Source organism: Cupressus sempervirens, unplaced genomic scaffold, assembly GCF_028749045.1.
Source record: "Cupressus sempervirens isolate cs-2001-9-10 unplaced genomic scaffold, ASM2874904v1 CseChr00s100001_01, whole genome shotgun sequence".
Taxonomy (NCBI): Eukaryota; Viridiplantae; Streptophyta; class Pinopsida; order Cupressales; family Cupressaceae; genus Cupressus; species Cupressus sempervirens.
Window position 1 is genome coordinate 808,133 of NW_028322205.1, and position 19,021 is coordinate 827,153.

The window sequence follows — 19,021 nt, forward strand, 5'->3', positions numbered from 1 at the left end:
AAGTGGTATCAGAGCTGGTTTTCCTGAGTGTGCAGATAGAGCACCGACTGTGAGGCAGTTTGCACCAGGACTGTGTGGTTGTGGGTTCGAGTTAGAAGATGCCTCCATGAAGAGAGTGTGGTGGAAGAGCTAGAGCCATTAATCTTGAGGAGGTTAGAGCCCTCAAAAGGCAGGTGCAGGCATTGCAAGAGGAGCTTCGTAGAGGAGTAAATATTGCCGCTGGTGACAATAGTGAGGATGAAATTGAAGAAGAAGTAATGGGACCAGAAGAGGAATTTGATGGAGAAGTTCTGAATCATGCAGAGGAAAGGCTTTTTAGGGCCATTACTAAGTTTGGGAGAATACCCACATTGAAGTGGGTGTATTTTCAAGAAATTTGAAATCAGATGAGTTGATCGATTCGATCAATGAACTGGAAGAATACTTTGAGTATGAGGATATCAAGGATCCAAATAGGGTTAAGTTTGCAAAGGCAAAACTAAAAGGCCATGCCAAAATCTGGTGGCAAGAGGTTCAATTGGAAAGAAATAGAAGAGGAAAAGAGAAGATCACAAGATGGGATCGCATGGTGGACAAATTAAAGAAGCAGTTCATTCCTGTAGACTACGAGCTGGATCTATTTAAGAAGATGATTGCATTAAAGCAAGCAAGAAGATCAGTCCAAGAATATACAGAGGAGTTTTATCGACTCTTGATTAGAGGGGGACATGCAAAAGCAAATAAGGAGAAGGTTTCTCATTATATCAGTGGGTTGCAACCAAGCATCCTGGAGGAATTAAGTCTAGTAAGAATAACCAGCGTTGAAGAGGCATACCAATTTGCCCAACGAGTTGAAGAGAAGTTGAATAAAAGGTTTGAAGGAAGACAAAGAGGGCATGGTCAAGGAGGAAGGGGAAGTGGTAGATCATCTGGAGGCCACAATGAAACCAAAAAGAAAAATGAAGATGTAGGTACTAGCAGAAACCAGAGAAATGAGGGTTTCAACCGCTCCCATGATCAAGACTTTGGAAATCAAAGAGGAAGAGGTAGAAGATGTGGACAAGGAAGAGGAGGCTTCCGTGGAACCTGTTTCCATTGCAATGAAGAAGGTCATCATGTCTTTGAATGCCCTCAATGAGAAGGAAGGACAGATAGGAGAGCTGAGGGCCAAGCTAGGGTTGCTCATGTGGATGAGGATGCACAATCATCACATTCAGAGGATGCGGAAAGAGGAGAGACCTTGGTAAATGAAAGAGTCCTACTAAGTGGTGAAAATGAACTAGGACAACGAAGGATTTTGTTTCGTATGAGATGAAAGTGTGAGGATAAATGTTGTGACATGATCATTGATGGTGGTAGCACTGATAACCTGGTATCAGAAGAGATGGTCTCTAAGCTGAAGCTCAAGAGGGAGAAACATCCCCAGCCCTATCAGATTTCTTGGGTAAAAGATGATCATAAGGTCCTGGTAAGTGAACAATGTTTAGTAAAATTCAAAATTGGGAGTTACCATGATGAAGTTCTCTGTGATGTTATTTCGATGGATGTTTGCCATCTATTGTTGGGTAGACCATGGCAGTTTGATAGACATGCAATACATGATGGACATGCAAACACATACTCTCTGACAAAGGATGGAGTTCGCCAAAAATTGAAGCCCATGAAAAAGGAAGGTGAAAAGGTATGTAGCAGTGCTAGGATTTGTCTTGTTGATGGAAGGAAGTTTTTAGATGGCATGAAACGTCAGCATATGTGCTATGATTTGATTCCTAGGAAAGGTAAAGAAGGTAGTAGTGAAATACCATTTGAAGTTTCAGATTTACTAGGGGAATTCAGAGATATTATCTTTGGTAATGTTCCAGATGGATTGCCACTAGTAAGGCAAATCAGTCATCAGATAGATCTGATTCCAGGAGCTAGTTTTCCTAACAAGGCTGCTCACAGGATGACTCCTACTGAAACAGAGGAGCTAAATAAATAGGTTCAGGAGCTATTGAGGAAGGGCTTGATTTGAGAGAGCCTGAGTCCATGTGCAGTACCTATAGTACTTGTAACAAAGAAGGATGGAGAGTGGAGGATGTGTACAAATTCTCAAGCTATAAATAGGATAACCATCAAGTACCAGTTTCCTTTACCAAGGATGGATGATCTTATGGACTGCTTGAGTGGAGCTCAGTACTTCACAAAGATAGATCTGAAGAGTGGCTATCATCATATATGGATTCAAGAAGGAGATGAGTGGAAAATAGCCTTCAAGACCAAGGAGGGTCTTTATGAGTGGTTAGTCATGCCCTTTGGATTGACAAACGCCCCAAGCACCTTCATGCGGCTCATGAATGAAGTAGTTAAGAAGTTCTTGGGAAAAAATTTTATTGTCTATTTGGATGATATTTTAATTTTCAAAAAGACTTTGGAAGAACACTTACTGCATATTCATAGTGTCCTTGAAAGGCTAAGGGAAGAGAAACTGTTAATTAATCTAAAGAAGTGTGCCTTTGCAAAAAGGGAGTTAGTCTATTTGGGATTTGTTATATCACCTGAAGGTCTCAAAATGGATCCAAAGAAGGTAAAAGCCATCTTGGAATGGCCTACTCCAAGGACTACTACTGAGGTAAGATCATTTCATGGTCTGGTTAGTTTTTATAGGAAGTTTATTAAGAATTTCAGTGGCATATGTGCACCCCTAACTGATACAATAAGAGGGGATAGAAAAGAGTTCAAATGGACTGCAGCAGCTGCGAGAAGTTTTGAATTGCTGAAGGAGAAGGTGACTGAAAAGCCTGTGTTGGCACTTCCAAATTTTAGAAAAGTGTTCTAGGTGGATTGTGATGCTAATGGTAGCGCTATTGGGGCTATATTAAGCCAAGAAGGTAAGCCTATTGCATATTTTAGTGAAAAATTGAATGATGCAAAGAGGAAGTATTCTGTTTATGATCAAGAATTCTATGCAATAGTTCAGGCCTTAAAGAAATGGAGGCATTATTTATTGCCAAAGGAATTTGTTTTGTACACTGATCATCAGGCATTACAATACCTAAATAGCCAAGGTAAATTGAATCAGAGGCATATGAAGTGGGTAGAATTCTTGCAGAAGCATAGAAGTGGAAAATCTAACAGGTTTGCAGATGCACTAAGTAGGAGACAGTCACTGCTTACAGTAATGCAGGTTGAAGTAGTTGGGTTTGATGAACTCAAGAATTTGTACCCCAAGGATCCTGATTTTGCTGAAGCATGGAAAGCTTGTAAAGAGCCTGTTGCTGTAGATAGAACAAAGTGGTTAGATTATTTGATTCAGGATGGCATGTTGTTCAAAGGTAGTCAATTGTGCATTCCAAGGAGTTCCATGAGGGAAAATCTAATTAAGGAGAAACACAGTGGAGGGATGGCAGGACATTTTGGTCGAGATAAGACCATTTCCATTCTTAGAGAACATTATTTTTGGCCTCGAATTTCACAGGATGTGAAGAAGTTCATACCAAGTTGCCAAGTTTGTCAAGTTGCCAAGGGGTTTAGTCACAATACGGGTTTTTATCAATCATTGCCTATTCCATCAAGGCCATGGGAGGACATAAGTATGGATTTTGTTCTTGGATTGCCAAGGACATAAAGGGGTAATGACTCAGTATTTGTGGTGGTTGATAGGTTCTCCAAAATGGCACATTTTATTCCATGCCACAAAACTCATGATGCTGTCCATATTGCAGACTTATTTTTTAAAGAGGTGGTAAGACTACATGGTCTTCCAAGGAGTATAGTTTCTGACAGAGATACTAAATTTGTGTGGTATTTCTAGAGGACATTGTGGAAGAATTTGAGGATAGACCTAAAATTCTGTTCCACGCATCACCCGTAGACTAATGGTCAAACAGAAGTGGTAAATAGAAGTTTGGGCAATTTGCTGAGATGTTTAGTTGGGGATAAGCCCAAGGGATGGGATTTGATTCTACCACAAGTAGAGTTTTCTTACAATAACTCTATAAATAGGAGTACTGGAAAATCACCATTCCAAATTGTATATGGGAATAGCCCAAGGACTGCACAAGAATTGAGGAAGATAGAGCAAGGGGAGAGGACAAGTGCTGAAGCGGAAGAATTTTTTGAACATATCAAGCATCTACATGAGGAGGTTCAAGCACACATTACCAAGATGAATCAAGAGTATAAAGCTAGGGCTGATCAAAGGAGAAGACATAAGGAATTCCAAGTAGGGGATCTAGTCATGGTGCACTTACGAAAAGAAAGATTTCCAGCCGGTACTTACAACAAGCTGAAAATGAAGATATTTGGCCCCTGCAAAATTTTCAAGAAACATGACTCAAGAAATGCATATGAAGTGGAGCTTCTAGATGGTATTCACATTTCTCCCATTTTCAACATTGCAGATTTAACAGAGTATCATGATGGTGCAGATGATGAGTTGGTGTTAGAGCCATGTCCAATTCCTGCTTCTAAGAAGGAGAAGATAGAAGACATTCTAGATCATCGTGTGGGTAGGAGTACCAGAAATAGGTAGTATGAAGAATATTTGGTCAAATGGAAAGGACGACCGATCGAGGACTCAACTTGGATTTCAGCAGCTGAGGTTTCCCATTTGGGATTTCCTCTACCATCCATAAAGTGATAGGGTCACTTTTCAATCTACCCTAGGTGTCTGATGCAGGAGCATCCAGAGGTATAAGGGCAATCCTGTGTCACCCAAAAAATGTACCTAGACTTAGTTTCTGTTTCATGTCTTTTCATTTTTGGATACCCATTTGGGTCAAATAGAGGTTCCAACTCTCACAGTTCCACTATCAATGCGTTTGAAAATCTTGAAAAAATAGGAGCATGCAATTTGACCATCATTTTGGTGACCTAGAAGGTGTGAATTGACCAAATGAATGTAATTGTGATTTAGAGCGTTCCAGAAAAAGAATCAGGTCAAAAGGCCCCACGGTTTGAAAGTTATTATAGTTTTTTGAGTTTTGGAGACCCCCTAAGAATGCTTCAAAGTTAGGTTAGGGGCATTAAATGACATCAAAAAGGGCCAAAAAATGGGGGACGAGCAAAGCTGGTCCATATGGCTATAGAGTGCTTTGAGAGCTTTCTGAAAATGTAAACGGTTCGTCAATCGGAGCTACGATTCAAAAGTTATGCCTCCCAGAAGTTCGGTTACCATTTCTAGATTCTTCTAGAATTGCACTGACTTCTAACGCAGCTTCTAGAACCTTCTATTTGGTTGGTGGATGCCTACTATAACTTTTTAGAATGTACTCCTAGTCCTTACTCCTCTAGGGTATAATTAAGGAGATTTCTGGCATTGTAAAAGGCAGTTTGGAGTGGAGTTTGAGAGGAGGTAATAAAAAGGAGAAATCATCTCTAGATTTATGCTATTGTAAGCCCTTAGGGCATGTTTTGAAGTTTATTTTCTCTGCACTATTTGTACTAGCTTTTTCTCTCAGTTAATATAATTTTCCTTTTTTTGTTGGTTCCATTCTGTTCTTGGGTTGTGTCCCCATCATATGGTATGGCTACAAACCCAATGTAAGTTACTTGAAAGTATTTGGTAGAAAATGTTATATCTTGAAAGAATCTAGAAAAGGAAAATTTTATAGCAAAGGTGATGAAGACATAATTCTAGGATACTCCTATAGAAGTAAAGCATATAAATGTTTGAATTTGTCTACTCATAAAATCATAGAAAGTGCACATCTGAGAATTGATGAGTTTGCAAAAAAGAGTGAAGAAGAAAGAAACAAAGAGTCAAAATATTATAAAAGATTTGTTTACTATGAACCTAATACCGTACCAAATCTATCTAAAAGAAACGAAGCTTCACCTCCCGAGTCTCCAAAATATCCAATAGTTACTAAGTTGTAGATAGTGCAACTTGAGTCATAGTCTAAAGGACCCAAGTCACAAACAATGGGACCCAAGCTTGATACTGAAGTTCATGATGAAATTAGTATAACTCATTCTGAATCTAAAGATCCTATGTTAGAAAGATATGTAAAAATTCATCATGCACCTAATCATAAATGAAAGTTGGATTGAAGCAATGAATAAAGAAATAGAAAAAATAGAGAAGAACAAAACCTAGACTCTTGTTCCTAGACCCAAGGATAAAAATGTGATTGGCGCAAAGTGGGTGTTCAAAAACAAGCTGAATGAAGATGGAAAATTATCTAGAAACAAAGCAAGGTTGGTGTGTAAAGGCTATTCTCAAGAAGAAGGTATTGATCATGGTAAAACTTTTGCTCCTAATGCGAGATTAGAAAGTGTTAGAACTCTACTAGCATATGTAGCTCATAGAGGATTTAAAGTAGATCAAATGGATGTAAAATCTACATTCTTGAATGGAATTCTTGATGAGGAAGTTTACATTGAACAACTAGAAGGTTTTGTAGATGCTAGCAAAAGGGACATGGTCTACAATTTACACAAGGCATTCTATGGACTCAAGTAGGATCCCATAGCTTGGTATGAAAGACTTCATAATTACTTGATATAGATTGGATTTCAAAGAACAAATGTTAATAATAGTATGTATATTAAAGAAAGACCAGATAAAAGGATTGTGTTTGCAAAAATATTTTTTGATGATACCTTATTCATAGGAAATAATGACTTGTGCAAAGAATTTTTAGAAGAAATGAGTAAACAATTTGAGATGTTTATGTTTGGAGAAATAAAATTCTTTGGGTGATTAAAGATTCAGCAAAAGAAATGTGGTATCTACATTACTCAATCAAAATATATCAAGGAAACACTAAAGAAATTTGGCATGGAAGATTCAAGACTAGTTGGAACCCCTATGTCTACTAGACATAATCTTTCTAAAAATGATGATTCCAAAGAAGTAGATTAGACCATATATATCAATGATTGGAAAGTTGTAGTATGTAGTGCACACAAGGCCTGATATTGCATTACTAGTTGTTATGGTGGCAAGATTCTTGGCAAATTCCAAAGAAAATCACATGATGGAAATCAAAAGAATCATGAGATATCTAAAAGGTACTAAGGTTATGGCTTATGGTACAAAATAGGAGAAAATTTGGACTTAAAGGTATTTATTTATGTTGATTAGGCATGAAGTATTGATGATAGAAAAAACACTAGTGGAGGAGTATTCTTTTTGGTAAAAGACTAGTGTCTTGGACAAGAAAGAAAAAAATTGTATCTCTTAGCCACAATAGAGGCAGAATATGTTGTAGTAGTAGTTAATTAGTCTAAATTTGTTTGGTTCAAACAATTGATGATAGGTATAAAGGTAGATATCAAGGATCCAATAGTCATATACTATGATAATACTAGTGTAATCAATATATCAAAAAATCTAGTGATGCATACCAAAACAAAGAACATTTCTATAAAATATCATTTCTTAAGAGAATTGGTGCAAGATAAAGAAGTTAGATTGGAATATGTGAACACAAAAGAATAAATTGCAGACATATTCACCAAACTATTACCTAAGGATGTATTTTTGTATCTAAGAGGTAAGCTATGGGTAATTCCCCTATCTAAAGCTCACTAAATAAAGTCTAGTGATGCATCAACTAGAGAATGCTAAAGATCAATTAGTTGGTGTAGTATTGACAAGGGCATATTGCAAATGAATCAATACTTAAGGTACATTTATTTTCACCGAGTATTTTCTTTGGCATGTGTTTTCAAAGAGGGAGAAGTATACTATCATATCTCATAGAATTTTTTTTGAAAAGATGGAGAAGTATGTTGTCATAACAAAGAGATTTCATAGAAGAATATTGGAAGAGAAGAATTTTCAAAAAGGGAGAATGAACTTGGGAGAAGTTATATGTAGACAAATTTTTTCTAAAAGAGGGAGAAACTAAAGGTAGAAAGAGTTCACATTGATAGAGGGAGTTCTCAAGGATGAGAATTAGAATAAAACTAAGGATATGTTCCTTACTTTATTCTTGCTTCAAAAATTTTATTGTAATCTGACATGTTGTGTTGCCATCAATGCCAAAGAGGGAGATTGTTGAATTCAACTAATTAATTGTGTATTGTCTTTGATGTTACAAAAAATGTCATATCATTATTAGTTAGTGTATGCTGAGCTCACTTAGATAGTGAAGACAATTTTTTGTGTCTACTGAGTATTTGAGAGTTTTTCTAGTTCAGAAGGTAATGTCTACCGAGTTCACTTGGGTGTCTAAGGAAAGTTTATGGAAGATGAGTGTTAACCAAGCACACTTAGTTAATGAAGAAAATTTTGGATGGAACTAGTGCTAACCAAGCTCACTCGATTACCAAAGGATCTATACAAATATGCAGTGTTAACTGAGTTAACTTGGTTAACATAGGAAAATCATTTTTGAGTTAGTATTTATCGAGAAGGGTCAGCTAATGAAGGATTTTCTTTTTTTTTCATGTTGAGTTCAATTGATTTGATTGATGGTTCTAGCTAACTAAGAAGATGAATATTAGCTATTGTAAGTTGTATTTGGGATGAATTGACAATATGGAAGATATAAATAAAAGATCAAGTTGAGGATTAGAAGAAAGAAGATGGATATGGGAATGTATTGAAGATTTGATGATGAAAGAAAGAAGTGAATTAGAAGGATAAGAAGAATATCCTCGTGGAGCTGAAAAGATAAATTTGATCAGGAAGGATCAAGTATACAAGCAAGAATTGAGATCTGTAATCAGCAATTTAGTTGCATCTAAATTAGGTCATGTTATTGTTACTCTCTAACCATTGTTGTAGTAATCTAAATCTCTTAACAGAGTTGGCTTAACAACTATTTGTAAATCCTCTAACAAGGCCACTCCTAATAGGGTAATTAAATCCTCTAACAAGGTCACACATAATAGTGTGTTTTTAAACCTTTAATAGGGTTGGCTCCTAACAGGGCTCACTTCGAAAGAGTGAAAATGATAACTAGTTACAATTGGTGGTTTTTCCCAAATTGGGTTTCCACATTAGATCTTGGTGTCTATTGTGTTCATGGTCTTTCTTTTCTATGTTTGCAACTAATTTAAAGTAATGGTAATCACAGATAACATGTTAAGATTTTTATGCTAAATAATTACAGAGAAATTATAGTATTTATGGAGTTACAACATTTCTTTGTTTACTAAGCATCAACAAAATCAAGTTTTGACAGAATTATTTTGTACTAACATCTAAGAGATTTAGGGTTTATTTTTCTAGTGACTGATTCACCCCTCCCCTCTCAGTTACTCCTCTTATATTTGAAACACAATTAGCTATTAGGACTTTCTATAAAGGAAATATGTTTCCTTGGTTGTAAAAGTATCATATATAGTCATATGTATTGTAATATAATGTTATGCAAGCTTTGAATGCAAATTTGTGAAGTATGGGTAGTGTTTGATGCTAGGGATAAGTTGTTGACTTCAATTAAATTCTATTGGAAAGATAATTTTTTGTTTTAATCAGTTCATTTTCTTGGGTAGGTTATCTTAAAGTGTTTAGTGAGAAGAGTTCCAAAACAATTTGGATATAGTGGGTTCAGTTGACTTCTTATCAAATCCTAACAAGATTGGGAAAAATTCTAATAGGTTTAGAATTTTTTTTATAGAGATTCAAAGTCTCCTAATAGGTACTCATATGTACTAGTTGTATTTATTTTACTCCTAATAGGTCACATCCTTTCACAAAGAACTTTATATTTGTACATCATCTTGTAGGCATCATTCCCACTATACTTAAATTGGAATAATTTTTGTTTTGTCATTCATGTCAAATCTACTGATAAGACATATTGCTACCTAATATAAATATCATATTTATTTGATTCATGAAATGATTTGAGAAATTTCTCACAACAATAGCACCAAGAGGAAAGGTTGAGTTATGGAATGGAAGTTACAATGAACATTCGATGAGTTAGACTTTGATTAGACAAAATGGATTGTTTATAACAAGAAAGTAAATCTAATTTGATAAATAGAGTAAAAGGTCAAGGAATTTTGAGTGATGCTAGTGTCAACCAAGCCATAGTATGTGTCAAGAAAATCTAGTGTTGACCAAGCATCAGTATTGACTAAGAAAGATAGATGATGTCAAGACAAGAATTTTACAGTGACTGAGTGATTAAGTGATGACCAAGTGTCAAAACTTAGTGATTTCCAAGTAATAGTGTTGAGAATAAATTTGAGGAAATCATGATTTCTAGACAATTTAGTTGATTTTTTGGGATATGTAAACATTGTTGAAGATAAGATTTATGAGTTGGATCATTAAATTCAAGGTGAGGATTAGGTTGTATTGTCCAAAAATGGAAGAACTTCCATGTTAAGAGCATTTATCCCTCTAAGTAATTGGATTAGGGTCATGTCAAGCATCTTGAATGGGTCTTTGCATGGATCTAGTTGTTTCCTCCCTATTTCCAATCTCTTTCTGACAAATTTCTTTATGAAATTTAAGACATTGAATTTCTAGGTCAAGGATGACCTAAAGGGTCAAGGTTGACCTAGGTCAAGGATGACCTTTACCCTAACCCAAGGAAGGATTGACCTCATCCCTAACCCTAGGTCCAATTTTTAAGTTCTTGGAGTTTTGGGATATCAGGCTTTGGAAAGTTTCATTTTCCCTCTTCTGAGTTGGCTGCTTGGGGTTTCAAAATGGTAAACTCTTAAATTGCATTTAATCTAGGTCCATTTCTCAAGACTAAAGTTAATTAGGATTTAATTCTCTAATGTTAGCCTTCTCTATAAGTTTGTTCCCTAGATCTCTATATAAGGAAGCCTTCTCTCATTCTATCTAACCATGATTTTGCACATCTACTTTTTATGTGTGAATCTTGTGTAAGCATTCCATCAAGGATTTTCAAGGAAGCATTTGCATTTGACTATTCAAGCATTCAAATTTTCTATTGAAGATCAAATATTTAAGCATTCAAGCCTTTGAAGGGATTTTGTTCAAGTATTCAAGATTCATCATTCAAACCCTAGATCTAGCCACCATAGTGTTGTGATCTTCCTTCAAGATCCTTTCCTCATCTTCTAGATATATCCATTCTTCTCTCAAGGTGGATTCCAAGCATACAATCATGGAGGTTTTGACTTACATTTACTAATATTATGTTCAATCTTTCGTATCAACATACTTGTTTACATTTCAAATATAATTTCATATCTATTGAATATCATAGCTTCGTTGTTAGACTTACTCCTACTACTTGCTAGCATTACTTATTTAAATTCTATTATTAAGGTCAATTCCAAAATAAGGTTTGACCAAGGAAAATCCCTCATCCAAACAATGAAACCATTTTTCCTGTGGGTATAGGTACAGGACAACAAATTAAAGTAAAGATTTGGATACCCTTTTTGCCAAACTTGCAGGATCCATGAACAAAAATTTCATCAGAGAAGTGCAGGTCAAGGTTAATTTTTTGGGGTAAAATTGTGCCTTGGGGTAAGATTGTGCCCTACTATTTGGGTCAAGGTCAACCTATCCTCGTAAGAATTTTTTTTTTTTGGTTTCCTCCATGTTGACATTTGCAGTCTAGAACAGGTTGCAGAATTCCCCAAAACTGTGCTCAAACATTTGAAATCAACATTTTCTAGATTCACACTACTTCGAGGTTAGTATTTATCTTTTATTCATTCAAAGTTTCAAGTACATACTTTCTATATTATATTATAAGATTTTGTCCTTTCATCATATTCTCCATCTTTCAATTCATCTATACATTGGTCACTTCTTTGTGGTTAATCAATTTGGATCATTCATTTTGGGAATTTGGGTTAAGGATAGGTCCTATATTCCCCCTGACATCATATTCATATCCCATTCACACACGTTTCATTCTATCATCCATATTTTCCTCTATTCATGTTGGTGAACACATTTTAAACCAATTCATAGGTATAATACCTATGATCTAATTCATTAGATGAGAAGATTCTAGAAAAGAAGGAAGATGAATAGATACATTGAACTTGATGAACCAGATTGTAAACCCTAAGATATACAATAATCATGGAAAATAGAAAAGAAATAATTACCTATTTAAAGAGGTAGAGAGCCAAACTTGAAGACACACAAAGAAAGGTGGACCAAAAATGCACAAGTGTGTAAGAGTGAAAGAAAAGTATAAGGAGATTTCTTGTGTCGATGCTGATGATATTGATAAATGAATCTAAGAAGATGGCTTAGGTTTTGTTGAAAGGAGAATATTTATTTCTTGAAGGGTTGCCAAGAAAATCAAGAAAAAAGATGACAATGGGAATCTTATCAGTGAATCAACACATGAAGCAAATAGTGATCTGAACTTGCAAAGTGAGTTGTAATCATATAGATCAAAACCCTATTATTTTCTTTATAATCATTGTAAACAGTTTATAGTGAAATCCTTTTAACAGAGGTTGACCTAACATTCATTTGAAGGACTTAAGAGTCTATGTAAATCATTTAGCATGGTAACATTATAAATGGCGATCAAATTCCTCTAATAAGGCCAGTCCTAACAAGGTGATTAAATCCTCTAACATGTCACATTTAACAGTGTGTATTGTAAGCCTTTAATAGGATTGGCTCCTAACAGAGATCACTTTGAAAGAGTGAAAATTGGTGACATGTTGCTGGTAGTTTTTCCCAAATTAGGTTTTCCATGTTAAAATTCTAGTGTCAAACTTGTGTTGAATGATTTATATGTTTACATTTAATAAAGTTTATATTCAACAAAGTATGTTATGTTTGGGACAGTAATTTTATCAGTATGATAAAGACCGAGCAATAGAAAAATAAAAAAAATAGTGAATGTTTTGATGTGTAATTATTCAAATGGTACTTATGGGCCTATAGTAAATGATTCAATGCCTCCCCCCTCTTATTTATTCTAAACATTTCAAACAATTGGTATCAGAGCTAAGTGCTTATAGAGAAAAGTTTGAAGGTGATTAAACCTAAAGATCATGACTCACAAAAGAGAGGTAAAGTTATACAAGGAGAACTTTCTTGCATGGAAAACCTTGATGAGGTTACATATATCTAGTATCAATGATGCTACTATCAAATTTGTGGACAATGAGTATGTAAAGGTAACAACTACTACTTTGACAACTAAACAATTGAAGCAAAAGAAAGAACACAATCAAGCAATGTTGGAGATTTCCTTAGCCCTAAGTTATGCTATGTTTAATGATTTAAAAAAATGTGATAGTACAAAGAATATTTGGGATAAATTGAAAACCATATATGGAGGTGATGAAAATGTCCTAAGAGCCAAATCAGAGAGCCTGATAGGTAAATTTAATGACATGAGAATGATGGAAGGTGAGAATATAGTGCAATATTTTACAAGAGTCAAAGAAGTTGTTAATGTTATTTGTGACGAAAATAGAGAAATTAAAGATGAAATAGTAATAAGAAAGGTATTGAGAAATCTACTCCCTATATATATATATATATATATATATATATCATTAGAGTGTTTGCAATTCAAGAATTGAGATGTGTAACAAGTAACGCTTGGACCTTGGAAGGTGTAATTGGTAGACTTATTTCTTTTGAGATGTCTAACTTTGATAAATACACAATTGTTACTACCTATTATTTCTTTCTCATGTAGCAAAGTTGGTGATATTGTTGCTAGGTGTCCTAACATAGGGGATAAGGATTAAAGGAAGGAAAGCAAGTACAAAAGAAGAAGAGATGATAGAGACTACAAGAGAAAAAAAGATTACAAAGGTAAAAAATCTTGTTATATTATTGAAGAAGAAACTTACAATGCATCTAAAATTAATGATGATGAAGTTTTATATTTTTCTATGAAAGAAGATTATGATGAAGATGAGAGAAGTGCATTAATCTCATATTTTAAAAAAGTGACAAATGGATAATTGGTAGCGAATGCTCCAATCGTATGACTGGTGATAAAGATAAATTTGAGGATATTGGTCCATAAAAAGGTGGATGTGTTAAATTTAGTAATGATATCCCATGTGTTGTAAAAGGTTAAAGTACTATTCAACTGACTAACAAGATAAAATGTAACAATGTTTACTAGGTGGAAGGAATTAAAAATAATCTATTGAGTGATTCATAGCTAAAAAAATCAAGCTATAGAGTTGAATTTCATAATAGGAAGGCCAAGATATATAATGCTAAGGTAAGCTAATTGGAAGTGGTGATTAGGAAAGAGGTAACTTTTTCTATCTAGATTTATCTAATGAGACATGTTTGTTTGCACAACAAGAAGATGTTTGGTCATGGAACAAGTTTTAATCTTAGATTGGTTTTAATATATGAGTGACAATATACTTAAGTCATTTATTTAGTTCATATTGAGGAAGTAATACATGTCAAGCATAAGTTGCCAGATAATCTATTCCAAGTGAGAGATATTTAGTATGTGCCAAGTAACTAGTAAGTTTCAAGTAGATAGTAAGTGTTGAGTCATTTAGATGCCAAGTGATGAATGGGTGTTGAGTCATTCAAAGGATCAGCTACAACATTGAAGTTGTCGTTGACATTGAGCATCAGGGACTTCAAGTGCTGAGTAATACAATTTTGACATAGTTGTTTGTAATAGCACAAACTACTATGTAAACCATTTTGGAGCTGACTTAATGATTTTTTTGTAATCATAGATGATAAGGATGAATCTTTATTGAGAATCCCTATGTAGTTCATGCAACCAATTATAAAAAGTGAAGGATTAAGTAACAATATGGGTGAATCACAATCATTGCTTTATACCTAACCCTAAGTCACCTAGGTCTTCTTAAGGAGGACATTCACTAATAATTTTATGAATGTTAAAGGAGAAAAAGAGAGAAGTTTGCATACACAAATAGAGCATTCATGGTGACTGATGTATTGTGAATTGAGATACATTGCAGAATCAGTTAGAGGAGAATAGAGGAAATAATGTTAAAGAATAGAAGAGAGAAATTTGATTAGTGAGGATCAAGTACACATTAGGGAAGAGGTGATTTTTTATCTAGCAGATGATTACTATCTAAAAGATCATTGCTGAGACATTCTAATAGGTGAATCAGTTAAATCTCTTAACAAATATTCTTAATAGGCTATTTTAAATCCTTCAATAGGGTGCTTACTTCATTGAAAGTTAAAGTCCTTTTACCAGGAACACTTCTAATAGGGTGTTGAAATCCTTTAATAGGCTAAGATCTAACAATCTTTTAAGCATTTAATAGGGAAGACCTTTCACAGGGTAGATCATGTTTCATGATCAAACATTGTAACCTTCATTAGATATACTTTATTACTATAGTAGTGGAGATTTGTAGGTGTCATCCCCACCTTAGTTTTACCTTCTCATTGGAGGGTTTCAAGGTAACCAAATATCTTGTGTCATACATGTGTTGAATTTTATTTACTTTCAAGTTATGAATGCATGTACTTAATTGGGTATTTTAGTTTACATGCATAGACTGTGAGATGGATGTGTGGTGAATAATTTTAAAATTGAAGTTTATAAGTATTGATTCACCACCCACCCCTTCTCACCCCCCTAGAGTTTACTTTCCCTATTATATTTCCAAAAATTGGTATCATAGCTTAGTTCTTTGGAAAGTAAAGCTTTGCAACTTTGAGGAAAGATATTGGAGATGGAAGTTTACAAGTTGGGAAAGACTATTGAGAACCACAAGATTGAAATATAACTTGTCCTACATTAGTTGAATGAAGTAAGAGATGAGTTGAAGAAATCATTGGAAAGAAGGAAAGAGATAGCTATTGATGATAATGACACACATTACCAAGAGATTGATACTAGTGGATTATTTGCATATGGAAACACAAATGAATTTGATGTAGTAGTTGTAGAAATAATGGAAAAGAATGGAGCCCTAACTGAAGAGGTCAAAAATCTCAAGATAGAACAAGAAGTCCAATTAGTATCTCTACATGAGGTAACCAATTAGAAAAGGAAAGCTGAAGGGGAAAAAGTCATGACTGAAGATGACAAAAGGATACTGACCAACAATTTGGAAGAGAAAACATCAGAGGTGAATAGGATTTCTCACATGTGATTGGAAACATTGAATCAAATGATGATTATAAACCATGAATTGAATGCAAAAGGTATTGAGATCACAACACTGAAGTTGTAAAATGAACAACTAAGAAATGATCTAAAAAGAGAAAATGAATTTGCTAAAATTTTCAATAGACCTAGTAAAGCTATCAAGTATTTTGAGCAACTAATGAGATCTCCTAGAACCAATAGTGATACTATTGGATTAGGGTACACCAATACTAAAGAAGAAGAATCATCTAAAAGTGGTGAAGAAAGAAGTAACAAAGGTAAGAACTCCAAACCTAATTATCATAATTGTGGTAAGATAGGTCATATTGCTAATGTTTGTAGGACCAAGACTGCAAATTAGAATCTGAAGTAGAAGTTCATGGGTCACTACCACAAATGTAGCAAGCAAGTACATTAGGCACATGAATGTAGAAACAAGACCATAAGAACACAAATATTTGAAGGATACTACTATAACTATCAGAACTATGGACATAGAACATATGAATGCAAATCTAAGCCCAAATAGTCATCAAACAGGCAGACAAAGGTAAAGCATAATGAAAAATCTTACAATTGGGATTATAATACTAGGTATAGTTGTCACTATGGTCAAGAATATGGACATGTTTTTGAAAATTTCATAAGAACACATTTTAGAAGTGATTACAAAATATGGTTGAGTCAAACTACATGTTTTAGCTACTTGAAGACTAGTCACATAAATAGGAATTGTCCAACAATGTCAAAGACACATAGTAGTGAGTTCTACAAAGGAAAAGGAAAGGTAGATGTTGATAATGTCATAAATGAGATGAAAAAAATGGAAGAGAAAGGATGATTGTAGCATGTCAAGTTCAGATGGGATCCCTTCACACAATGGGTCAAGTGACCATACCATCTCCAATTAAGCAATCGAGAGATATGTGTGGGACTGATATTTAAAAGATATACTATACATTAGTTCCAAGAATTAGATGTAAAGTGTTGTTTAGAATCTAGAAGAAATCTTTAAGTTTTGTTAGTTTTCATGTTACTACCAAGCATGCAAAGTTTCACTTTGGTTGTTGAGTGAAATATAGTCAATGTTGAGCTATTGAAAGTGATAGTGTTGACCAAGCTCGTAGTGGTTGCTAAGCATAAAGGAAACTACATGGAAGCTGAGTGAGTTGGAATTTCTATTTAAGATAAGCTTATAGTTGTGTAAGCACCAAGCATTAATTGCAAAGTTTTAAGATCTATATGATCAATTTTCTACTCATTTGACATCATTTGAAATTGGAGAGAGAATGAATAGAAAAAAGAGAATTAACGAGATCATTCCAAGTGTTTGTAGAGTGAATTCGTCCACCATTTGACACCATTTAACATATTTGTGAATGTATTTATCATGTGTTGACTATATTGTTTGAATTTTTACAAACCTTAGGTATTAAATATGACATCTAGTTCTTCTGCTACTAAGTTCAAAGAGGGAAAGGAAGTTTTAAATGTTCAATTAATTAGAAATGAGATTAAACAACCAAATTTCAAGGAAATTCCTAACATTTCTTATAAATAGGACTTGTCTGGTGCCTTATCCATGATACCACTACAAGTCTTAATGATTTAAGATGTGAGATATTGTTACACATGCAAGGTGGGTAGAAGAGGTGATATGGAAATCAAAGACCTATATGGAAAATTATGTGAAAATGGAATACTGAAGGAGGAATAAAAAATTGTAGAAAATAAAAGGGTTAACCTATGCCCTAGATTTTTTGAATGTCTTTAAGATAGAGTAGATACAGATTTTTTTGAGCATAATTCATGAAACTCTATATCGTTAGAGAATGGACCTATCAAGATTACTAAGAATATTGTGTAGATGGTAATAGGGTACAAAACTCTAGATAGACCCAAAACTATGAGAAGTGATGCAAAAGAGGTCATTGGGAAAAACACAGGGGTAGTGATGAACAAGAGAGGAATGGAAATTAATACCATCATAGATCCCCTAATTGCTTTTGAAGTAAGGATTATTTCACACAAAGTCTTTCAATCAAGTAGGTTGAACAATGTACCTTGTATTGTTGTTGATGTAGGCTACAAGATAGTGAAGAAGGATCATTCTTATGACCTTGTCGAGATGCAATTGCAAAAATTATTATAAAACTTGGGAGCCATAAGGAAAACCAAGAGTACATAATGAAAGTTTGGATCAATAGATGTATATTTTTCTATGTGTAGAACACATTTACTTCCTTTGGTAAAGTATCTTGGAAGAAAAATAGATCTATTGCAGTGAAAATAAGTTAATTCATTGAGAAAATGGGAGAGAATTTGGGTCTATTATGACTAGTTACTTTGAGCAGTTTAAGAAGTCTATGAAACAAAGACATAGGATTCTAGTGTCACTATTTGAGAAACACTTTAATTATGTTTTCTTTCTCATTGATACTGATTTAGGATATGTATAGGTTGCAGTTCTAAGGGTAAGATGGTTAAGACCTCTAGGATATGAGATTAATGTGGATGAAGCATCTAAAACAATTACGACTTTTCTTGTAGAAGAAGTAGATAATAGGGTTACTGCCTTTGGAGATTATGATGTTGCAAAATAAAAAATAACTATGGACTTGAAGACAACATGAATGATAAGAAAGAAGAAAAAAATTGTTAAGAATCTTAAAGAAAAACTTGGTGAAGGGGTGGAGGAAAATGAAGAAGAGGAAGACAATGAAGATCATGAAGAAGATGTTCCTACTCAAGCATCACTAGCCCTAACACGAAGTCAAGGGGAAGATCAAGATAAAGAGGAAGCCAAGCTTGAAGAAGGTGCTAATAGAGAAGAAGCCAGTGAAGCACCTATAGCCATAGAGTAGAAGAAGAGGAAAGCTAAAGCTCCAACATTTAGCAAACCAAAGAAGGTTGTAAAACTTAAACCCATAGTTCCACCTACCAGAACCAACTCCAGAGCTACTACCAAGAAAGCTCAAGAAGTGGCAAAGCCAAAAAAAACAAAAGCCAAGAAAGCTATTCAAGCTAGTGAGTATAAGTAGAGACAAAGGAGAAATTACATT